The sequence below is a fragment of the Protopterus annectens genome, chromosome 1.part1 (assembly GCF_019279795.1).
Source record: "Protopterus annectens isolate FY-2018-M chromosome 1.part1, PAN1.0, whole genome shotgun sequence".
In the NCBI taxonomy this organism is placed as follows: Eukaryota; Metazoa; Chordata; order Ceratodontiformes; family Protopteridae; genus Protopterus; species Protopterus annectens.
In genome coordinates, this window is record NC_056726.1 from 1920420521 (window position 1) to 1920447526 (window position 27006).

Sequence of the window (27006 nt, forward strand, 5' to 3'; positions counted from 1 at the left end):
TGATCAGGGGATGATGTCACCTGCAGACCATTACTTTATATAACTTGTATGAAGTTTGCACAGATTCTGGTAGATTTAACACATTTACCAGAAAATTCCATTGTTAAATTGCAATTCAGTCAAGGACACAGTTGAACTATGATTAATGTATAGTTTGGACATTTAGTTCAGAAATGAACAGATGCCCAGTTAGTCCTTGAAGTTGCTGGGTTTAGTACATTATGCATCAGTATATTTTTAACATCCAAAATTGAGTGGATTGCTATAAACTATCAATATATTCCTAGAGTTTTCTGAGAATATCAATTAAATGTTATGATGGAGGGCGTATTTACATAGGAAAGAAGAGGTGAGTTGGATACATATGAACCACATTATAGTTTTCGCTCTCTTACTGTTAATCGATTCATTTGTGAATATCTTAACAAATATGCTGTTAAAGTCTCATTTTTATTTGTTTCATTGAACCTGTTTAGGACTGCCTCAATCAAGCCCCTGTAAATGCTTTGCCCTAACAAATATTATAATACATGAGGATTGTGAGGTTTTAGGGAAAGAAATCTAGAATTATAGTTAATTTTTCATAAAATGATTGTAATCTATATTTCATATCTGAGGCCACATACTAATCCAACAAGAAGTAAAGCCTATAGATATACAATCAAGAAATGGCATTAATCAGATGATTAGAATGTCATCCAATATGCTGAATGAAGTTTTCTTTCAAGCAGAAAGGTTTTGACAAGAAACAGCTAGAGTAGAATTTGATATGTGATTTGGGTCACTGTAAGTACTTCTGAAGCCTTAAATAAATGATGAGTGTTACAAAGTATTTATGTTTGTTATAAGGATGTAATAATCTGTCATACTTCACTTGTATGCAATCAAAAGATTGTGGAAGATACTCAGAGTAGATTATAGATATGTGGCATGATGAACATTTCTGAAAAAAATGTCTCCTTTCTTTCTTTCTTTCTTTCTTTCTTGGTAGGATATTGATCCACACAGACCTTTTACAGTCTCAGCATTGGAGCACTGTTTGCTTAAGTGACTTGCTCAAAGTCAAGCAGTAGGTAAATGGAGGCTAATGAGCTCAAACTGTAGACTACACTATTAAGTTCAGAAGCAGCTAATAGCCTTAATTCTCAGTTGTGTCTGCAAAATAATAACTTGCAGTCATTATTTATTATTATTATTATTATTATTATAAAGATTATGAATAGATTGTGCATGAAATGTGCACTTATCTGAAAGTCGTGACATATGCAGCTGAACTTAGGCTCTTGATACTGCTGCTCATTTATTCTGCTTTCTAAAAAAGTGCAACAAAAATCTAATATCCCAGATTGCACTGAAGGAAATGTTGTCTTTTGTTAATTTTCTCCCTTCGTGGCCTAAGAAACTAGCTGATCACAGATCCTCACTAGTTTGGAGGGTACTGTAGTAAGGAAGAGTGATGTCAATAGGGATTTACAATGATCGATACCTATTTTTAAGTATGGTATAAAAACGAGCCATATCTATTCTTTTTTATATTTTTTTCACCTAATACTGCTGAAATGTTCAGAATTAGATTGATGCCTTCTAGTACCCTGGGTGACGTGGTGTTCATGCATGATTATCTTTGGGAATCTGATGCTAGATTGCAGCACAAAGATACGGTACAGTGTTGTTTTTGTACACACTTTTGGTACAAGCATCAATGGTTACTGATTTGCATTAATAATGGTATTCGAAATTACTCATTTGTATATCTTATGTGCCTTATAAATAGAGTTGGGGGGGAAAAGTATTTCTCATGTGCAAATTTCAGAATCAAGTGTAGGTTTTTCCTGTGTATTAGAAAAAAATTAAATATGTCTCCAATGATGTTCTATTAAAAAAATGAAATAAAAGCAAACTCCACAATGGCAGTCTTTGTGGAGTTTGCTTTATTTTTTTTACATATATTTTTCAGTGCACTGTCTCTATGCATTGTTTACCATGTCTAAGAATTCTTCTATTTCTGTCTCTCTCTCAATAAGAAGTTGGTGTTGTTACTGCCATTTATTCATCTTTATATCTATAACTTAGTATCCTTATTAATACTTTACAATTGCACTATTTGTTTCTTTTTATAAATAAGACCATTTATTTCTTTTTATAAATAAGGCTGAAACTGCTCCTTGTAGTTAAGTCTACTAAAAATAAAAAATAAAGATACTTGTAGGACCCTTGCCATACAATATTTATTAAAAGTTCTTAAGTTTTCAAATATTGAATCAGTAAATGAGAAATTATTATATGAACTTGTTTTCACTTTGTAACTGAGTTAAAGGGTAAAAAAGTTAAAGCAATAAGCTACTAAGAATGTTTTTTTTTTTTTTTTGTCACGGGTTTCTGTTTTTTTGACTATCTAAATTCATATTGTATGACTGTACAAGTCATTCTACCAGATGTTTTTTCAAACTCACTTCTTGAAAATGAGATTGTGCCTGATTTGGTTGGATTGCTTATCACATGGTGCGTTGGAAGAGTATGAGGTTGAAAGTAGTCAATCCCATTCAAAAGAGTTGCTACCTGCTGAGTGCTGATTCCCCTCACACAATTGGTGCCGTGTGTTTTTAATTAATCGTTGGTAGTGATTCACTGTTTTTTTTAACTCTTTTGTTTTCTCTCCAGTTATGAGACCATCTTGGTAGTATATATTATTACTTTATCAAGCTGAAGTCAAACATATGTTAGTTCAGGTATGCTTGTTCCTACAGTATATTATGCCTGAATGCAATGCGTTTGTGTTTATCCAGTTGTTACATCATCCATCTGTTACTCAATAATTTATAATACAACAAATGTGATATATCTGCTTAATAAATAAGCAATACAAATAATAAATGAAAACACATATACAGAAAATCATTGTTTATAGACATCAGCATTCAGGGTAGCAAAATAATTTTTTCACACCTCACAATGTCTGATATCTTTGTAAAACTGACGTTACCTATTTTACTCGGACTTACCTATATGTATGCTTACTTCTTATATGTTTAATTATATTTATATACTTCATTTATAAATTCTTAGAAAGTAAAATGCAAAGAGTTCAAAGACAAATGTTCTGTCAATGTATGTTAAACATTGATACACTAATACAGTAATTTCTTTTTCATAAAGAAACTGCAAGATGACAGGTGCACAGAATGGGCCAAGATAATCTGATCATCTGTTAATGCAATACTCATTTGCAAGCTCAATAATCAGGATGTTGATCCAAGCAATAATGAAAGCAAAACACAGAATGTTGTAATGCCTAAGACCAGCAATACCGAAAGACTAAACTTGGCCCCTTTCATGCCTTATGTTGGCTCTTGATACTTGGTCCAGAGCAACAGGGGGCTTCAGAATTCAAAATGTTTATGAAATTGTAATATGCCGAGATTCACCGTTTGGTTTCCATTAATGCAAAAATCAACAATCCGATTATGAAGCTTGTTTATAGATTATTAACAATGCTATCAAGTACGTGAACACTTTAATTCAACACTAGCCAGCTTCGCATCATAAAACATTACTTGCCAGAAAATACTATAGTTCAATTAGGGTGAGAATAACTTGTTCTTAGTGCTACTCAAATCATAAGGCAGAGTTTATACTAGCAGCCCAGCACAATTAGATCAAAGGTAGAAACCATGATAAAGTTAATCAGAGTTATTTCAATCCATTGTGAATGGTACACATCCTAAATGCTGCTAAATGATGCAATTCTACTAAAATAGCAGCATTACATATCATAGGGCATCAAACTAATACATAAAAATTATCTGCATGGGCAGCGAGAGGAAAAAGTAAACAGGTATTGGTAAGTAAATAGTAATAAAGGCAGACAAACAGAGAGACCGACTGTAGCTTAAGATAACAGATAAAGTCTTGACAACTTCCTTTCACATACTATAGTAGAAGTAATGTAACAATGGGATAACAAATGAAACATAAAACACAACATCATGATACTTATTATCTAGTTAAACAAAAACATTTATCTAAAGGCTGCATCTAACACAGACAGTTATTTCGAACCTGTAAATTGTGCATTGTTAATTTCAAGAACTATAATTCATCTGAGCCTTAACATACAAATTATTCATAATATTATGCAACTCAGTGATTGCAGGTAGTTTGCGAGATTTTGATAATTTGTAGATAAGCACCTGCATATCATTACAATCTTATTTAACAGAAATTATTATCCAGATATCATTAACACTGACAATCATTTAGAACTGAATGCATTGCATTTTATTTATTGATTTTGTTTTTTTTTTTATTTATTTGCTCGTTTCTTTATTTATTCTTTGTTAACTGGATTAGTCACATTAGACTAGTGGAGCCTTTTCATAGATTCATAGGTTCATAGGTAGGTACTAGGCTATTGGCCCTAGGGCCTATATAAGCCTAGCCAAACGGTACTCTGGCTTTTGCCACCCAAAAAAATTATTTTCCTGTGCCCCTGTCAAGCAGAACCACAGAAGTGATCCCCAGAGTGAATTTCCTAACTCCCATCCAATCATCAATATTTTTCTTGAAGAGTGCTAATGAGGAGCTTTGTTTGATATAGATAGGTAGTTTGTTCCAGTGTATGGGAAGTCTCTGGGACAGGAATCTATCCCTCCAGCATGTTCTGTTTATTATGGTGACAAGGTTTAGGTCCCTAGGTAGCTTAGAGGGATTGGGATTTCTTTAAGTGGAGCATGTCCAACTGCTCTGGGTTTGACATAGCTTTGTATGTTAGGCAGAGATTGCCTCTGACTAGGCGATATGCGACAGAGTAAAGCTGGAGTTTTTTGAGACGGTCTGTGTAGGGCATCTGTTTGAGGCCAGTAATCCTCTTTGTGAGATATTTCTGCAGCCTTTCCAGTTGTTGTAGATGTCTTGGGAGGTACATACCAAAAGGGGCATTGTACTCTATAATGGGTCTAATTATTGATGAGTAGAGGAGAACAATGACCTCTTTTTTCCTGGATGAGAAACCTTTTGTGATGAGATGTGCCACGTAGAAGGATTTCCTGACTACTGTGGCGATAGGATTATCAAATAAGCGACTACTGTCCACCTGTGTCTCAAGGTCTCTTATCACACTTTCAGTGTTAAGTAGACTATCACCCATGTGGTAGTTCATGGGTACAGAGTTTTTACCAAAAGGGATGGCAATGCACTTTTTGACATTAAGCTTGAGGCCCTGGCTTTGACACCAGGCATCTGTCTCAGTGAGACCCTTTTGTAGGATGTCTACATCATTAGGAGTTTTGATTATGGCTCCTAGTTTGCATTCATCTGCGAATTTTGTTAGCAAAAGAACCTTCTGTGTTAGCCTGTACTTCAGAGAAATAGATACCAAACAGGAGAGGGCCCAGGACTGAACACTGTGGTACTCCACGTGTCACTGGTCTGAAGTTGGATTTAGAGTTTGCTACTATCACAGTGTGGGTTCTGTCAGTGAGCCAGTTGGCAACCCAGCTTGTGACATAGGGATTTTTACCTAGTTTAGTGAGTTTATCTATAATTCCAGAGTGGGGGATGGTGTTGAAAGTCTTTGCGAACTCTAGATACACTGTGTGAACCATCTTACCCTCATCTACGGCTTTGGTGACCGCTTCAAAGAAGTCTATCAGGTTTAGGAGACATGATCTGCCTTTTACAAACCTGAACTGGGTAGGGTCCAGAGTTTGGAGATTACCAATGTCATTGTTTATAAGTTCCATGATGATGCATTCCATAGCCTTGCAGACCAGGCTCGTCAGGCTGATGGGGCGGTAGTTCCCTGGGTCCGTGGTGGCTCTCCCTTTGTGGAGTGGGATAACCATTGCTGTGCACCATTCAGTGGGCACAAAGCCTGAGGTAAGGTTATGATTGAACATGGTACTTAGGTGGGGTGCCAGTTCATTCTGTAGTTTGTGTAGAATGCAGCCTGGGATGTTGTCAGGTCCCATGGATGCTGTGTTCTTGGCTTTGGAGAGTGTGTTTGTTACCTGTGCAGCCGTGATTACAGGAACTTTGCATTCTTCTGGTATAGAGATGGGCCCTTTGGGGGTTTGAGGGGTTAAAGTTAGCAAAGAACCTATCTGCCAGGATGTTGGCAATATCAGTTGGTTCTGTATATTTAGTGCCATTGTGCTGTAACTCAGAGCAGATCTGACTGTTGCCATTGAGATTCTTGACATAGCTATAGAATGCTTTGTAGTTGTCTTTAGAATTAGTGGCAATTTTGTTTTTGTAACTACCTTTGGAGGATTTTATGAGGGATCTCAGCTTCTTACTGAGGCTGACCATGGAGTTCCTCCAATCAAGGGATTTTACTCTTTTTTGCAACAGTTTCTTTTGAAGGTAGACCCAAGGTGGTGTTTATACTGTTAGGGAAATTTGGCCAGGGCATGCGGGAACTTCCCTTATTCTATCTGTTAGGTGCTGTGGAATATTTTATATATACCTGATCTACCAGTAACTCAGGCAGATTGGACCCCAGTTTTATCTCTCATGTGAAGAATTCACTCTGTTACTCTGGACCACTGTGTTATAATGAAAATAACTTTTTGATAATAGCAATTGCTCATTATAGGATCTGACATTTCTTATGTATTTACCTTATGGATGTTTTATTTTGCTGTGGAATAAGCCATATGCTCGAAGCACTGTGGACTGGGTCTCTGTGTCACTATGAGCCTTTTTTCTTATCCTGAAATGAAGCTCCTGTCAAACATTGAGACTTTTGTATTAAAGCTTTAACAGTGTAGTATCAGGGAGATATGTAAATGTTTGACAAATATTGTTGTATTTAGTTGCATATCTGACAAACTCAGTGTTCACTTCCAGAAAAATAATATAACCAACTTGCAGCTACTCAACAATTCACTCCTTCTCAGAGCTTTTTGTCATGCTGTGTGCCACAGTGGCTGCAAGATGATCATGATTACCATATGAGTACCAACAGCCTCCAGTTCATGAAGCAGGATACTGAAGTCACTGTCAGGAAATCATTAGCAAATAGCCTCTGCAAAATGTGTCAGTCCTGTCCCAGAAATGCATTCCAGTAGACTGTGCTTGGTATCTATCCTGTAGCAGGCATTCAAATCTATAACTAACAAGTGCCTAGACTATACCTCATCCCTCAGGCAGAGTGTCTCCCACAACTGCTTCTTTTGAGCACAGAGAACTCCACCTAACACATAATGGAAAATGTGTCTTTCTATTCATGGTTGGCCATCATTGTTGGTATCTTTTAGGATGTTCTAGGATTACTGCTATGACAAGCAACAACCTCCCTTTAGCCAAGACTCCTTACCACCACTACCCAAACTACTGAAATGTTGAACATGTTTCATTCTGAGTTCATGACCCCCCCCCCATACACACACACACACACACACACACACACACACACACACACACACACACACACACACACACACACACACACGTAAAAAAGAGCTTCGAAAGGAATTGAACTTAACCCTTAGAGGACCATCTGATAATACATTTTTACAGATAAATCTAACTAGATTTAAAATAACTTTTCTTTCATCAAGAAGGTAAAAGCATAGCTAGCTTTTATATATGCAACTTTTTGGGTTTCAGAATTGTACAATATAAAACACCTTATATAACATTTGATTCAGAAAATGTCTACTAGGAAAACTGTCTTGGCTAAGTTGCAAAACCAATTAGACTGCTATAAAATATAAGCTTGCAAATATATATTCATATTAAGTTCATTATTGTACCAAGTGGATATATTGTTTTAAACAGAAAATGAACCAGTCTTTTTTCTCATGTAAAAACTGAGATAAATTCAATTTGAATTCATGTTGCAGACAATGATAATTTAAGGTTATGAAGCTGATGAATTTGAGAGTGTGCTTTTTTAGAATGTATAACTATTTGACTGGTAGTGGAATATTTTTGATGTCCTTAATGTACTGTCATATTGTTTTCTCACTGTATCGTAGTTTGTCCTATGTGATAATTACAACAAGGCTATCTTAAACTATATGGCATATCAGAGTTTTTGCAGTGCTCCTGAGGTAAATTCCTTAAGCGTTGTGCCAACCTCAGCCCCTTACATCCCTGTTAGATGTCTCGACTTTGGTTGTGCTATTACTCCCATTCTCATTGGAGTGGTCCTCCTGAACACTATAGTCTTACAGTTCAGCTATGAGATCTTTATATTATACCATTGCAACTACAGGTTAATATGCATAACAAAACATCAGGTTTGCATGTTAGGCAATTTGCAATTACATTGAGTTGATTAGTGCCTATACCAAGTGAAATTTTGAAAGCAGCAAAGAGAAAAATCCCTCATTTTGCATGTTCCAGAATGACTACTTTTTATGATCTTTTAGAAGTACTTTCCAAACTGCCATAAAAGTTGTAGTTTGTTATCCAAAATGTGCCGATAGCTGCTCAGTTCCAAAGAGCCATTGTCCACTGCCATGATGTAATCAATCCTAACATATCCAACGTCATATCCTGCCCTTCAGCTTTCACATTGTGAGCCCATATAGCAGACCCAAGAATCTATTTTGCTGGTAGAGCCCTACAAGACTACATGGCTGGCTAGGTTATTATGTGATCTTCACTGAATGTCTTTCCTGAGCCTGTCTGGAGAAATGGGTCCTAGTATCCATCTCCTGGGTGACTGTCTCTTATGCTTTAAGTGAACCATCATGAGGGTCAGATCTTGGCTCACAGTCTCTGTGTCCCATCCTCATAGATCAACTTGCTAATGGTGACCCTTTGAAGCACTCAAGGTTATAGACAACAGGGACTGGCAAATCCTTGAATCAGCAGAAGATCATGAAGCCAGGTAAAGTGATAAATGTACATACCTAGGGTGGTGCTGCATTAAGTGTTATTCCAGAAATTAGGAACTCAGACAAAAGCATCAGGAAAGTCATTGCCTCTATTACACAGATCAAAAGTGTATTTGTAAACTGCTATAGTGCAAAGAAATTAAAGAAATGAACAATGATAATTAAGAAATCCTATTATGTATTCAAAAAGGAAAATATGGCAGCACAAAAATAAAATTACTTAAAGCCAATACTTACAGATTAGGTGAAACTATTAGTTTCCATGAAAAGATAGTGTTTTAGTACTGTTACTGTAGCAGGAGTATTATACGCAGTGAACCATAACAGTGACATTAGCATTTCAATGTGCACAGTTTGCAGGAGGAGCAGGGGAAAAGGTTGGAGGACTTGTTACTAAATATAAGCTATAAATTAGGAGAGAGACCGAGACAGCAGAAGGAAACTACTAAGCAGAAGATGAAGCTCCGTGAACCATAAGGGAGAATACAAATCTATGATACTACAAACTATGGTTATATGTGACAGATTCAGCAGAGTATATACCTTCGATATGCCAGACCCCGCCTGCTACCACAAATGATGAGAAAAACAGTGACAAAAGGAAACAATAGAATGGCAGCCATTTAGATACAACAACCACCTGACAATGTGGTCAGGTCAGTAATTATAAAGCTGAGCTACTCAATGACCTAACAACTCTGCACTTTAAAATAACAGAGTACAAAGTACTTGGATAATTATTTACAGTTGCTATAACACATGAACAATGGCAGTTTGAAAGAACACCAAAGATAAATCTGACTGATAAGAAAACTGCACCTTTTCTATTGAAATCTACACATAAATAAAAGGAAACAAGTAATCTGTGTCTTATATATGCGATAAACAACAGTTCCGCAAGTGTTGCATTCCAGGCAATGATAGTTTCAAATCCTGACTTAAAGAACATCTCTTGCAAAAATTGGATTTGGTGTTAATGATAACACTTAAGTCTTTGAGTCTAATGCAATCTATCATCCACTCATCTGCTGCGCATTATCACTTAATCAGAGTGTAGAACCAGTCTATATATCTGTGTATCCCTTCCATTTTTCAGCTTTTTCTTGAATGATGACTTGTCAAATAATATTTCTCTGTATTTTTACAATAACTAGAAATATTGTTACTGTCATGTATAACAGGCTTTGATAATTCTGTGTATAATTTTGCTAACACAGTGTGTTTATATATTTTTAAACATGTTGTTATTCATATGCATTTATCTCATGTACTTATTATTTTCTCATTTCCTTATTGCTACTTTTATTTTGCAGATATTTGCTCTTGCATATTATTATGTAGATTCTTGGCCTTTTTCATTAACTATAGCTGTATTACTTACTTTTATTGCCTGGAGTTTTCTCTCTCTGGGTTATGACTGAAAAATTGACCACCATCTAGACTCCACAATTAAGAAAATAAACTATATATATATATATATATATATATATATATATATATATATAGATATAGATATATAAATAAAATGGATCTACGTTGTTAAATCGAAAGTACGGTTCATCGAACCGTACTTTGTCAGACTCACTTCTGTGAAAGTGCATTCCATCGAAAATGCACTTTTGCGGAAAAAACAAAAACTAAATAAAAAAAAATAACACAACAGCAAGCCCCCCTGCACCCCCACACCCCCCACTTTAATATTCTCACTCCGAGATGGCACTACATTGGGGAAAAGGGAATATTCCCTTATCCCCACTGTACTATGATCTCAGCAAGAGTTTCCTTATTTGTGCATCAACAGTATACATTGATGTACAACTAATGGTACATGCAAATGGCATGTTTTTTTGCTTGTTTGTTTTCTTTAGTGAAAGTGTATTTTCGACAAAATGCACTTTCAGTAAAATCATTTCGATAAAGTACAGTTCGATGAACCATACTGTCGACAAAACAAATAGGACCCATATATATATATATATATATATATATATATATATATATATATATGTGTGTTTGTGTGTGTGTGTGTGTGTGTACATACATATTAACCTAGGAATATATAGAGAGAGATAGATGAACAAATAGGACCCAGTTCTAATTAAGGTACAAGGTACAGGGACCCAGGAATATCAGCTGGATGACAAATAACCAAACATAAGAGAAGATAGCTAGTTCAGTCAAGAGTGGACATAACCTTTCTGTATTTCAAAAATATAACAAGTAAACATTTAGAAATAAAATAAGTTGATCTAGGGGATAAAAGAACAGAGAAAAAGAAACACAGCTGCTAAATGGATGCTTCATCTTGATGCATTAAAAAAAGAAATGTTGGCAGATTGATCAGGCTTAGCTAATGAAAGACTTGAGAAAAAAGGAATCAATCTCAGTCATTTCAGAAATGATAGGGTTAAGGAAATATTTCTGAAAGAGTGTCCTCCTCAATGGAGACTGATTGACATCAGCTGGATATTTTCGCAACATTAGTTTAGATGATGGCAGAGTTATTAAATATTGGAAATCAACAGGCTAAAGAAAGATGGAGGTTTGAAGTAAATGACATGTCATGTTGACCTCCATCATACGAAATGTCATACAAACACAGTTGAAGGAAAGGATTCTTAGACATCTGAAAGACAAAGTTAATAAGACCATAAGACAGTATAGAACACAGTATGAAAGACATGCCAGAGTGTTTTACATCACAACTAAAGAACAAAACAAAAGAGGGACTGTGGGCATGACCTATTTGGATTTTAACAATAGTCCTGATAGTTTGTGAACATTAGGAAAGTGAGAACTTATTTATTATTCAACCTTCCAATACTTGATTTAGCCAATTTAAGGTTGTTAGAGAGGCATAGCCTACCTCTGGATGTAAACTGAGTAAGGCAGAAAACCAGTTTTGGACCTTAGGATACTAAACCACTGTAAGACATGATCATGTTATGAAGGAGAAATGCAGTTGTCCTATGGTAATAAGATAAGGAACACTAGCTATGGAGTTTTGAACTGATCTTAAAAAATAGGTAAGCACTCCTGCTTCACTTGTTAAGATTGGGTATAACATTAGGCAGTTTAAACTGCCAGTAATGGCTTGCAAACAACAGTGACAGAATAAAAAAAAAAACAATTTTCTTTTGGCCTTCATTCTATGCCAGTTACCCTGTCCCTGATTTTCTGTAACATAAGAGAATGCGTTACACTGCCTTCTGACAATATTCATTAAGTACTTTTGGCTTTGAAAGCTATCTTTTTTTCTGTAATGGTTTTGTACAAGGAGCAGGTAAAGCTCCATGTACTACAAAGAGCTATGATTGGGTCTCCAATAATAACACTTTATTATGTGTTCTTGACATGGATGCCATGATTCATGGGGAATTTCTTGGCAGACATTTCTTAAACACACAATATGCCCGTTATGTTCGAAGACCTGATCATGATCCTCTATGTTATTGAACTAGGTTTTGTAATTAGTACTCTGAACATTTTTTTTTAATTTGTGTGTATGGGAGAATATTGTGATTATCACTCAAATGACATATAGTCGTATTGCTTATCAACTAGCTGAGTATGAGTTATACAGTTAAGCTGAAAGGTCTCATTCATGACATGCATTAAGCTGAAGGTCTCATTCATGATATGCATGAACTATATTTTTTGAAGACACAACCTCTACTGGCTGATGAAGTATGCAGAAAATAATTATAAATGCTAGAAGACTGATGTCCTTGTTTTATAAGAAAGATAATTCAGTTACATTGCTTACTATTGAAAACACGTCAGTCTAATATTTTATGTATGGCATGTTTGTATTAGAACAGATATGAGTTATGGTAAAAATGCATACATGATACAGTGTGTAGAAATTATATAATTTCTATAGGTTGAAGACATCACCCAAACATTTATCTGTATGATACCACTTTCAAACAGCTGCATCTTTGGCTTTTCAACCCAAACTAAAATTTCTGTTTTTGTTACTCACTAAAAATTAAAGCAAGAATGTATATAAAGCAGACACAAAACAACCACACTAACAACCCCCCCAAACACCCTAGCCTATCTTAAATGACATCTGTAATCCCAGATATACACTTAACTTTAAAAAGTGAACAAAATACAAATAAATAAATAACTGCACTGAAACACCAACTGCATATCCTATTCACAGTTTTAAAAGGTGACTTTATATGGCATGTGGCACACTCAAAATCCATACACATGCCGATCCTCCAAAAATCCTTCCCATCTTAATCAGTCATCTGAAAATGAATAACCAAAATTTTAGACAAAGCAAACAAATAAATAACTTTACCATGGAATATGAAAATTAACTTTGCATGCCTCTGAGTTGCGATTTTTTCATGGATGACTGCAGTGATGTTCCTGCCATAGCAATTCTATGTAGTTCAGATGCATATATGTATCTTCTTCCTGTCTTGTGTTAATAACCACCAAACACATCTATGCATAAACATACACACAAACATCCAAGCATTGCATATAAACAGACTTATAGAAATATGCTTAATATTATGAAATCATCTAATTTTTAAAGTTTCTCAAGCACAAAGTGTCATTGATTTTAAAAGAACCACAGGAATTGCAAACTCTTTTCTATTATCCGCAAAAGTATAACATTTTGTGCACCTTTCACTTTTTTGGAAAGCATTAAATTGAACTTCTTCTTCCCTGACCTTGAAGAAGTGGCAGACTAGAATTAGATTTTTTTTCTAGACCAAAGAACACTCCATGCTTCACAAGCTTTTCTCCTTCCTGTTATAATGCAGTTATTGTACAATTTAATATTGCATTTTCACCAACTTTTGAACTCTAACACAGTTAGCAATCATCAGAATCATAATTTTGAAAGATTACTGCAAGACATGTTTAAGCAACATGTTTATATGCCATTTAAATAAAAAAAGGGATGCTGGATTTATAAACAAAAGTAATACCTGTACTTTAGATAACTCTGTAGAGGGTCCTTTCTGAATGCTCTCTGTGAAACTGTGTATCCTCTTGTTCTTATTTCTGCATTGAAATGCTAAACAGAAACCTAAAACAGAAACAAACTTTATGACTTTCCGATACAAACATTACAGCTACTGCATCCTGTACAAGGTGATGCATTGTTCCATATTTTTTTCTTAAGACATATTATAGTAGCATCACAACTGACATTTATCTAGCATTTTTGGAAGCACTTTTCATTTCCTCTAATCGTCTACAACTGTCATTTGTTATTATTTTGTGTCACCATTAAGGAGGAATATCAAACCTATTGGCTCCTAACCAGATTCATTTATTATTACAATAAATTAAAGCTAAGTCTGACATGCTTATAGTGGAAAGCAACTTGTACTTTGTGTTTGCAGTGTAACTGCTTTAAAAATGAATGAATTTGCTTTATTATCTCAGTTGACCATCATAAAATCAATGAACCTGCTCTTACATTCATTAGTGTGCTAGCCATACATTCACTTGAAGGCAAGACCAATGCAGTCTGTCAGACTTTTCCTATGACACCAAGGCTGGTATTCATAGTAGCTTGTGCAAGTGTGATAAGTGTATTTCTGATGTTTATAAATGCCCATAGTAAAGGTTAGATTAATACAGGCCATTTACGCTACTATGAAAAACCTTAAAATGAATGAGCTGCAAATGAGAAGTGCTGTAAAGCATAGTATGCTAATGAGGCACATTTGCAAGTAATAGTCCTATATTCGTGCAGTAAGCACATACATTGTTAAAAGTGATGCTTCAAGTTTGATATTGGAGTTGCAGTCCACAAACTTACTCCCAGCTATCGCTTCAATTGTTTGTTCAAGTATGCACACGCCTTTCATTGACACACAAATTAATTATTTCACCCAGCAACTCCTTCATTAATTTGAATAAGTATGTGCAAGCACTAAAATGACACACAATAAATTATTTTGCCCAAAGATCACTTCAGCAGTCTGACCACATATATACAAGCACTAACCTGAAACAAAATGATTTCCCCCAGCAACCCCTTCATTAGTTTTCTTTAAGTATGTACAAGCACTAAAATGACACAAAATTGATTATTATGCCCAACAATTACTTCAGTAGTCTGCACAGGCACTTCCCTTACATACAATTTAATTATTTCCCCAAGTGACCCCTTCAGGAGTATGTCCAGGTATGCACAAGCACCAAAATGAAACATTTTACAAGCGACCCATACAGTAACATGCTTAGGTACGCACAAGCACCAACCAATCTCACCTTTCATCTCTGTATTCTCCTGGAAAACTGCTGCTTACTGGCACAAGCTCAGAGTTATTCACACGTTTAGTCTTACGGCCCATGTCTATGAATTGTACTCATACACATAGGTGTATGGCCAATTGCTAGCATATTAGTCCTCCCCCTATCACTTATTCATGTGACACTTTTGCAATAAGGGTAGTGTGTTTATAGCAACTCCTTCACATGTACGTATTCATGCTTAATGTCCATGATTTGTATATCCATGTAATGCAGCTCTTCACAGGTCACTGTTATGAAAATTGTCTATGAATATTGCCCCAAAATTTCCAGCAGTGATTATACAGCATCAGCTATACTATCCAGATTTGATTTATTCCTGATAATAGCACAGATTCCAGTGTTGTATGGAAAAGCACACTAGAATGCTGGTCTCTGAAAATATCCCACCAGGCTCAATAAGGAGAAGGTCACTGTCAGTTGTCTGTCTGGTGCCAGAATCTGCCACATCACACATGCACTTAAGTCTCTCCACAACAAGTACAAGTATGACTCTGCCATTGTCCATGTTGGTGTGAATAACTTGAGACATACCTCCCTTGACTACAAGAAGAGATCCATGACTGAACTCTCAGAGTATGTGTTCCAGGCAGGTATGACCCTAGTCCTAAGCAGCACCTACCTTCACCAAGCATGATACCAAAATACCAATAAAAATAATTTACTTTAGCATATGGTTTAGTTTCTGGTATCATTCCAAGGGGATGCAGTATCTGTCTGCCTGGGAGGACATGGTGGGCAGGCCTCAATGGTTTGCCACAGATGGCCTTCACCTGTCACCACTGGGTTTCTGGATCCTGGCCAAGTCTCATGCCTCCTCCAGTGGGCCATTTTTAGGCAATGTCGAAAAGACAAACCTTCCATCATAAAAGATCTGTCAAAAATTGCAAATTGAAGGTCATACTGCTTAATGCTAGGATCCTTTACATGAAAATGGACTCACGGGAGGCTCTCCTTGCACTGAAGATGTCAATGTCTGTGTGGTCACAGAAACTTGATTCAGGGCTGCAGAGAGCACCCCTGCCTTACCAGACTATACCTCATTCCACACCTTCTGACCCCAAAATGAGGTTAGGAAGACTAAGGGTGGTGGAGTATCTGTCTTCATTAAGGACAGGCACACCTCCAGACTGTTTTGCCAGCATGATGCAATGGAACTACATCAGGTGCAACTGACAATTGGCTAGACACCCATCCAAGGTATAGCTAGCTATAGAACCCCACTCCATGATTCAGGACATCCACTCCACTTACCTGGATCTACTTGACTCCATCAAGGTACCCCTAACACCCTGACCTTGGTGAATTCAAATACACCACCATAGACTTGGTGAATTGTTCTTGCACTGCTGCACTCTCTCAATGATTGCTTGACTTCATCAGTTCTAATGCACTAGATCAGCCCATCTCATCCCACACAAGGGGAGATAACATTCTGGACTTCTCACCAGCATGGGTGAGCACTGCACCACTCCCATAGTATGTTCTTCCCTGTTGAAATCAGATTATCGGACTGTCTCATTCAAAGTTTCTATCCAACCCTACCCCCTAAAATCAAGCTAAAAAACTTCTTAAAAGCTCACTACAACCTACTAAGGGAGAGTATCTGTAGTTCATACCACCGTCCCCCTCAGGGGATGCCAGTGCAGTATAAAAGCACCTGTACAACTGCATGGAATCAGCCATACCCAACAGAACTAAAACTCGCTCCACAAGGAAACACATACCTGTTTGGTGGACATCCTTTATCAACAGGCATTACAACAAAAGGAAGAAACTGTTGTCCAAGGGTAAAAGGGAACAAATTCCAAATTGGAAAAACTCCCTCCTTAGCCTCAACAAGCAAATTAGATCACTAGTGAAAACCTCTAAGGCCAATTATGAATCAAAACCACTCTTCAATACAAAGGGAAACCTTAAAGTCTTCTTTAGCTACACCAGGAACCTCTGTGGCAAAGCCCAGGTTTGATCCACATTAGAAGTTAACAGTATCACATACACTGATACTGCTGACTCAGCCAACCTAAACAGGCAAAAGGACAAGTTCCTGCAGTACAAGCGGTCTGATATTAATTCCACAAACCACAGCACAAGTTCAAACCAAGAAACATTCATAGCTTGTATTAGTTGTAATACAACTACACATACAGGACTTAACATACAAACATGCAATACAGGACTAACATTCAAACATTAAGTCCTGTATATGTAGTTTTATTAAAGTTTTTACAAGCTACGAGCATTTCTTGGTTTGAACTTACTAATACATAATATGTCCCATGGCAAATTGTTTTTAATCTGTTATTTGAACTTTTTTTTTTGTAAATCAAATTTATTTATTGATATTACAGTCAGTAATTCTTTCCAGTTTGCAGAGTAACTTGGACTTATCCAGTCTGAGCTTGTTTTAGATATTGATGCTTTTATATATGTTTCTATATCAGGAAAGTTTAATCTTCCCTGTTTCCATGGTCTGATATGATGTATTAAAGCTATTCTGTTTCTTTTGGGAAACCATAAAAATTTTATTAGGCATGGATTTATTTCTTTAAGTATAGTCCTTTCTGGTAACAGTTGTATTGCCAAGGCTATTTATAGGATCTTGGGCAGTAAAACCATTTTTATTAACTGTAGTCTATCTTCAAATGTTAAATATTATTTAGTTCCATTTTTCCACAGAGATTTTAATTGTATTGATGATATCATTGTAGTTTTTTGAGACTGATTCATTATTATCCTTGCATAACTCAATTCCTATATATTTTAAAGTAGATTCTTGTTTCCCTATGATGTGATCCTCCTTAGCCTGCAGTTCTTTTTTTATTTAAAAATAAAAAAATTGATTTTGATTTATTGAAATTGAGTCCAGAAGTCATGTGAAATTTGTCAAATAGCATATCTGATTCTTCTAATGTCTCTTTTGTATCAGATAAAGTTAGTAATATATCATCAGCAAATAGCATTACTTTAGAATTGTATTGTTCATAAACATCTATTCCTTTGATTTTTATATTGTTACGAATTGAATCTGCCAATATTTCAATAGCCAGAGCAAATAGAATCTGTGACATGGGACATCCTTGTTTAGTGCCTTTTGTTATATGTATAGATTCAGAGGTAAAAGGATCTAACTTGACATACACTAAATTATTTGTATATATAAAACAAAGGATGCTGGAAATTCAAATAGCATTAGGATTTTGAATAAATAGTCCCAATTTAGGGAATCAAAAGCTTTCTCTATATCTAAGCCAGTTATGAGTGTTAATTTATTTTCTTTATTAACATAAGCTATAAGAGAAAATATCCATCTACTATTGTCATGTGTGTGTCTATAATATATAAATCCAGTTTGATCATTATTTATTGTTTTGGATAGTGGTATTTTGATTCTGTTAGTTAATATTGTCATAAATATCTTATAGTCATTATTTAATAATGATATATGTCTATATGAGGTACACAGGTTTGGGGATTTGTTTTCCTTTAGGATTGGTATGATTAAGGAATATCTCCAAGAGGGTGGTATTAAAGCTTGTGACTGAATTTCTAATAGAGTTTTATGGAAGATGGATAGTATCTTTGAAGGAAAAAGTTTATATATTTCCATAATTATGCCATCTATACCTGGAGCTTTATTATTTTTACCCTCTTTTTTGTATCTGTAATTTCTTTGTAGGATATGGGTGCTTGCAGATCTAGTTTCAATTTTTCTGTTTTTTTTATATTAGAACATTTTTCATCTAGATTTAATTGATCGATATGTATATATTTTTTTGGAAATGTTCCACATAGTGATTTCTATAGGCATCAAGAATGTCACCTATATCTGAGACAATTTCCCTTACTTTTCATGGAAGATACTTTTAATGTTATTAGCTTTTGATTGTATTTTGATTCTTGTGGATAAATTATGTTGTAGATATTTGGGAGAAATGGCCAAGCTATTAATTTTTAGTTTTTCTAAAGCTAAAGTAGTTTTATGTGCTAGAATTCTGTTGTGTTTATTGTTTAATACTTCTACTTTCTTTTTCATCTCCAAATGATTTTGATATTTTTCAATGTTTACTGATAAAAGTTTGGATTGTAGCTCTAATAATTCAGAATCCCAGTCTCTGATTTTTTTTATACCAAGTTAGGGTTTTACCATATATGTAAGCTTGCAATGAGTCCCATATCATTATTTTATGTATCTCTGTGGTTTAATTAATATCTAAGAAAAACTATAATTCAGATATTAACCAGGGTTTGAACTCTTTAATTTTAGTTATATATGCTGGAATTCTGGAGTTAAAGATTAATGGTTTTTACCCATTTTGAAGTTTTAGTATTAACGAATTGTGGTTTGAAAAGGGGCGGGGCGTGATTGAGAAATTAATTATTTTAGAGTGTAAGTCATTGGCAGCAAATATTTTATCTATTCTAGTTTGGGTACCAAATCTGTGATCTTGATGGGAAAACAACAAAGATTTATCTTCTTTAAATTTGAAAGTATCTACAAGATGAAATGATTCTACCCACTTGTTTAAAGCTGTTGATACAGAGATGTACGCAGCAGTCTTTTATTTCTAGTTTCATAAATATCAAATATACAGTTAAAATCTCCTCCTAATATTAAGTTGCCTTTATACTTATTAGAAATTAAATCCAAGTGTTTTTTAACGGTTCCTGTTCCAATGCCTGGGAACCAGTATAGATTGGCTAGGGTCCATATTCTGTTATTATAGTTACCTATTACTAATGCCATAAGGCCTTCATTTTCATACTAATAAATGATTTCTGGGTTAATCACATTTGTTTTCCATAAAAATGTTACCCCGTTTGTCTTTGTCTTATAAGTGGATTGCGCCAATATCATATATTCCTTAGGATTCTATTTGTAATTGTCATTTGTTCTGAAATTAGTTTCTTGAAGGAAGACAATTTGTGCTTTGTTCAATTTTAAATATTTCAGTAGATTTGATCTCTTGTTAGGATTGTTTAAGCCATTGGTATTTAAAGATAAAGTTAAATCCATCTTAGGTTATTTAGACTATGTATTTTTTGTTTTATTGTGACTATTAAACATTTTCCTCTGATAACTATAAAGCATATGTTTGAGCTTTTAAAGGAAATTATGAGTTTTATACTTTGAGTGTTTACTAATAAAGTGATGTTTTGGTCAGGCATACTAAAATATTTTTGTGAAATAACACATTTAAATTAATAAATGTTAACAAAACTAAGATCCGCACTAGCCATGGAATGAAAATCATTCCTAATCTGATGGATAAACCTAAGTCTATCAGATTATCACTTATACCTTGACAATCCAGAACATCTGAGCTCCATAAATTGAATTATCATATGGAGAATATGTGTAATAGGAACTAGCAATATTTATATTATTTTGAACAGATATAGTACTATTGTAGATTAGACAGCATTCTAATAAGATATAAATGTCTACTTATTGTATAAGCAATTAATATTTACATGAAATATAGATGACAAGCAATTCAATCATAGTAAAAAAGAATGTATCATATATAAAACCTCAGTAAAAGATTATAGCATACAGTTATTTAACATATTCACCCTTATTGATGAAGTCTTTCAAAACGTATTACTTAATATAAATAGATGGTAATAATATTTATACCTAATGTTTATAATACAATGTATTTTACTGCATACATCAGAAGTTATATTTCATTGTTTGCCAGCATTTAAGTAATCACTTTGTTTGTTGCTAACTTACTTAAAGTGTTAACTTTCCTAAGGTTCACTTTAGATTTTTCTTATGATAAAGTGGACTTTTTGGATATAAGCATAACTAAGGACCATACAGGCTCTATATCCACCTCACTCTATAGAAAACCATGCTGGAAATATGCACTTTTACACTACACATGCATGCATCCCATATTTGTGTTTTCTAATATTGTCAAGGGACAATGTGTTAGAATTACTAGAATCTGTAAGGATCCTTTGAATATGTAGGCAGAATTGGACACTATGCATACGTTATTTACAGATAGAGGTTATGATAGCTCCATGGTTAATAAGACTAAGGATTTAGTCCTAAATGGAGCAGGAAATGCCAATGGCAATACAACTAGAAATTGTAATGGAAAGAGGAAGATGGTGAATGGTCCCAGGGTAACTTTTGTTACCAGGTATACTAATGATAACAGCAAAATAGTAGACATCATTAGGAAGAACTGGCAAGTACTAGCAGTTGACCCTATGATTTTGAATATCATAGAATCCACCCCTAGATTCAGCTATAGAAACAGCAAGAATCTTAAAAGAATTTTATGTAGAGAACATCTCCATAATGAACAGGAAAGGCCTAGGAGAACTAGACTGGGTACATATCGTTGCAACAGATGCACAATGTGTAATTTTATTGTAGATGAACAGCATTACATTCATCCTACTATTGATTATACATTTATTCCTAGGTTTCATGCCAGCTGTGACAATGAAAATCTGATTTATTTAGCAACCTGTACACAATGCACAGTGTTTTATGTGGGCATGACCTCTAGGAAGTTGAAAGCTAGAATGTATAATCATATATATGATATAAGAAAGAAATATCAGCAGAATGCATTAGCTAGGCATGTTATTACCCATGTTAATCATAGTTTCACATTTAGAGTGTTGCAATTGGTAAAGAAGAATAGGAGGGGAGGGAATAACATGAATTACTTAGAATCTATTGAACTTTGTTGGATATTTAAGCTAAGAGCTCATGTAGACCCTGGTCTTAATCAATTCATTAGTATTAAGCCAGTGCTTGATGCTCATAAATAGTGATAATGCGGACTCTGCACAATTGACTATATTCTATTTTTAAATGTTTGATTTTTATGTAAATAATAATTATATATGTCCATATCCTTTGTATTTATATGCACATTATATGTGTATTGGTTAATACTTTTGATATAATGATCAAATGGCATTAATTTCCTTTTTTCTATTTATTGTTTTTAATTTTTGGTCATTTATATGTATATGGGTGTTCACATCTACATGCATATAAGTTAAGCAGGACCAAGGGAATTTTAAATAAAATATAAACTAATAATTGAAATGTTGATAGACTGAACACTTATATAATAATAGCTATACATTTCAATGATATTAATTATCTATACATACATAATTGTGATGTGTTTTCATTCACACGGTTTTATATTTCTGTTCTTGTGATATATATTGTATGTATTTTCATACTTGACCAATTATATATATACATATATAATACATGAACTATTTTATTTTATTTGGACCATATATTTTTAAGTAAATAATTTCTAAGACATCATTTTTGATTTTTGGTTTTTGTTAGTAGGTTTTGCCAGTAGGTTGTTATATGTGCACAGGAGACTTTCATGTAATGAAAGAGCACGCTATTCTTTGTCTCGTTTTGTTGCGATTTAAACTGAGTGTTTTGTTACCAGATTCTATGATGGAAGATCTAGGTTGCTATGCACAATTGTTATAATTGCTTCCAGCTAGGATTGATTGTCCTTAATTAAATGATTAAGTGAACATGATGATGGTATTTAAATACTGAGTTTTGAATGGTAAAGTGAAATCTGAGGAAGCGTGCTATGATAGCAAGTGAAAGCGCTTATTCAAATAAAGTCTGAATTTTATGTACTATTTCGTGGTGGTCGTGTCCAGTTTTGTCCTATTATTATTTCTATTTTTTGCTTGGGACTACGACCTTTGGACAGTAGCTGTACTCCATTATTTTCCATATATAAAACCTCAGTAAAAGATTATAGCATACAGTTATTTAACATATTCGCCCTTATTGATGAAGTCTTTCAAAACTTATTACTTAATATAAATAGACGGTAATAATATTTATACCTAATGTTTATAATACAATGTATTTTACTGGATACATCAGAAGTTATATTTCATTGTTTGCCAGCATTTAAGTAATCACTTTGTTTGTTGCTAACTTACTTAAAGTGTCAAGTTTGTTTTATGTGAACATTGATGAAAGTTAATGCATTTTAATTATCAGTACATCCCTCTTAACCTCCATTTCCTACACATAAGGATTTTCATATCTGTCATTTCTTATTATTAAATGAGCGAAATTATAGGTTAAAAACAACAAATGTACTTATTGTGATTAATGATTAGCAGTTCCCTTTCCATATTCATAAATTGCCATTTTATGGCACATACTGAATTTTTTAGATTTAAATGGCATCATACTATTTTGTATAATCAGCAAAGGTTAAACTGAGTGATTATTGTCAATTTAATACTATTTGTTCAGAATGTAATTGTTACGTTTTGTGACATTCCTAGTTCAGGCTTCTATTGTTTCCCTTGAAAAACTTTGTCAGTTTGATGTCATGTATAAAACATTAGTTACTTTGGTAACAGCTTAAGTATTATGTACGGTCAAGATGGGTTACAAAACCACAATTCAAGTTAAAGCAATTATATTACTTGTTATGCACATTTACTTATATGAGAAAATCATCATGCTTCCCCTTGATGTTCAATATAGTGTATATCATTTATGACAAGTTAAAACAGTAATGTTATTATACATAAGCCCATGTTATTAAACTGAGTGTCTATTGTCAATATAATACTATTTTTTCGGAATACAATTGTTACATTCTGTGACATTTCAAGTTCAGGCCAAAATATCCCAGATCACAGTTTTATCCACCCTCTTTCCCTGGATCCAGGCTAAAACACCAAATGTATCTTCCTAATACACAAGCATCAATAAACCTCAATCACAAGCCACAACCCACAGCTTCCTGGAGACAAAAATGGCAAAATATAACAGCTGCCAGACACAGATGCATCCACACATACCATGCCAGACTTAATCAAACAGCACTTAAAACTATGATACCTGCCATAATTGATATTAACTATGTTTAGACAGAATAATAATGACATTTGTACTAGCTGCCAGACACAGCTGCATCCACTCACACCATATCAGGATTGATCAAACAGCACTCAAAGCTGTTATACCTGTCATAATTGATATTAACTATGTTTAGGCAGAATAATGACATTTGTACTAGCAGCCAGACACAGCTGCATCCACGCATACCATATCAGGATTGATCAAACAGCACTTGTAGCTGTGATACCTGCCATAATTCATATTAACTATATTTAGACAGAATAATGATGGCATTTGTACTAAGAGCTTGCTGTTATTATTTACCCAGGATATACATAGGTTCATAGGTTCATAGGTTCATACTAGGCTATCTGCCCAAGGGCATTTATAAGCCTAGCCCATAGTTATGTGGCTTTCGCCACCCCTTTAGTTTGAATAAAAACTATGCCTATCATTTTGCTGTGCCTCTGTCAAGCAGTGACACTGAAGTAATCCCTGGGGTATATCTGCAATCTCCCATCCATTGGTCAAGATTCCTCTTGAACAAGGCCAGAGAGGTGCTCTGCCTCACATGTACCGGGATTTTGTTCCACAGCATAGGGAGTCTCTGGGTGATGAATCTGTCCCTCCAGCACGTTCTATTTATAACCGTGTCAAGGTTTAAGTCTCCCGCCTTGTGGTTCTGAGGGATCTAGATTGTTTGAGGTGAAGTATATTCATCAAATCTGGGTTTGACATGGCCTTATATGTCAGGCACAGGTCACCTCTGAGCAAGCGGTATGAGACTGAATAGAGCTGGAGTTCTTTCAGTCGGCAGCATAAGACATATTTTTGAGACCCTTTATCCTTTTGGTGAGGAACTTTGGGGCCTTTCAAGCTGCAGCAGGTGTCTGGTCAGATACATTCCGAACGGGGCATTGTACTCAATCATAGGTCTAATGAGTGATGAGTACAGGGGGACGATGACCTCCCTTGATCTAGATGTGAATCCCTTCATGATCAGGTGGGAGATATAGAAGGTTTTCCTAACTACTTTAGCAACATGAGTGTCAAACGAAAGGCTACTGTCAACCTGGGTCCCCAGATCTCTGATGACTTTTTCTGTGCTCAGTGGATTGCCACCTATATGGTAGCTAGGGGTAACCTTGTTTTTCCCGAAGGGTATGACTATGCATCTTTTGGCGTTTAACTTCAGGCCATGGCTCTGGCACCAGTTATCCGTTTCTGTGAGGCCCTTCTGGAGGATATCTGTGTCAGATGTGTTTTCGACTATGGCCAGTTTGCAGTCATCTGCAAACTTTGTCAGCCATAACCCTCCTGTGTTTGCTTGTACTTCAGAAAAGTAGATGCCGAACAAGAGTGGACCCAGGACTGAGCCCTGTGGGACACCACTTGTGACAGGCTTTGAGTCTGACATGGCTCCAGCAACTCTGACCCTGTGGGTTCTGTCACTTAGCCAGTTTGCAACCCATCTTGTGATGTATGGGTTTACATTCAAGCTGATGAGTTTTTCGATGATACCTGAGTGGGGTATTGTGTCGAAGGCCTTTGCCAGGTCGAGGTAGGCTGTATGGACTGCCTTTCCTCATCAATGGCCTTGGTGACTGTCTCAAAAGTCAACCAAGTTTAAGAGGCAGGATCTGCCTTTGACAAAGCCAAACTGGGTTGGATCCAAAGTCTGCAAGTTCCCTATGTCTTTATTTATGAGTTCCATTATGATCCTCTCCATGGCTTTGCAGATAAGGCTTGTCAAGCTAATGGGGCGGTAATTTCCAGGGTCTGTGGAGGCACCGCCTTATGAAGTGGGACCACAGTCGCCGTGCGCCACCCTTGCACGTATCCTGAGGTGAGGCTAAGATTAAACAGCTGTCCTAACTGTGGGTTTAATTCCTCGTTGAGTTCATGAAGCACACAGCCGGGACACCATCCGTCCCATGGATGCTGTGTTTTTGCCTTAGTGAGGGCAGTTCTCACCTGGGCGTTGGAGATGTTTGGGGGCTACAATCCTCTGGAATAGATATCTCTCCTTTTGGGGAGAAGTTTGCACTGAACCGGTCAGCCAGTATGTTGGCAATGTGTGTAGGTTCAGTAATTTTCACATCATTTTGAACTAATTCTGAGCATATCTGGGCGTTTCCTCCTAGGTTTCTAACATAGCTAAAGAAGGCCTTATGATTCTCTTTAGAGTCCTTGGTGATTTTTCTCTCAAAATTTGCCTTGGATGATTTTATGAGAGCTCTTAGTTTTTTACTTATAATGATCAAAGGTGTCTTACCTTTCAAGCATTTTGCTCTATCTTGTAGTAGCTTCCTCCTTTTGTTGTAGAGCTTGTTTATGGCTGGGGTCCACCAGACTGGACGCTTGCCTTTGGTACAGAGAGTCTTAGTTTTGTTTGGGATTGCCTGATCCATGCAGTCCTGTAGGTGCTGGTAGAAGGCATTTGTAAGTGATTCAGCGGTTTGAGTAATGTTTACCACTGGCTCAGGGGCCTTAAAGGAGACCACACTAGTTTTTAGAAGTGTGAAATCGGCTTTTGAGAAGTTTTTCACTGTGGTCTTTGTTGTTTCAGGTAGGGGCGGGATGAGGACCTCCAGCGAGATTAGTTTATGATCTGATCTCACCAGTGAGGGGTATACTTCCGGTGTTGAACATTTTGATCCCATGTTCGTGATGATGAGATCAAGTATGTTTTCTCCTCTTGTGGGGATGGTGACTAGTTGTTCCATGGCATTTGAGTTTATGAACTCCAGGAATCTTTGGGTTAGAGTGTTCGGGCTTGAGTAGTGTTCCCAGTCTATATTAGGGTAGTTGAAGTCACTTAGTATGATGGTGTTTGGAGATACATTTATCCCCTCCAATGTTTTCAGGAAGGCCATGTGAGGTTCCTGAGTTTGAGAGGGTGGCCTGTAACATGCTACAAATTGCAGAGCCGTCTTGCCTATGGTTAATTGCACCTGGATGGTCTCCGAT

The 27006-nt window shown here is 35.6% G+C and overlaps 1 protein-coding gene across 2 annotated transcripts in view; it reads right to left on the reverse strand.

The window, feature by feature from the left end:
• The window catches only part of LRFN2 (leucine rich repeat and fibronectin type III domain containing 2), a 4336860-nt gene that overhangs the window by 3106982 nt on the left and 1202872 nt on the right, over positions 1 to 27006 (reverse strand). For both annotated transcript variants that reach the window (XM_044085082.1, XM_044085073.1), the window contains exon 3: positions 13808 to 13908. The gene's annotated coding sequence lies outside the window, so the exon portion shown is untranslated. The remainder of the gene's footprint in view (positions 1 to 13807; positions 13909 to 27006) is intronic.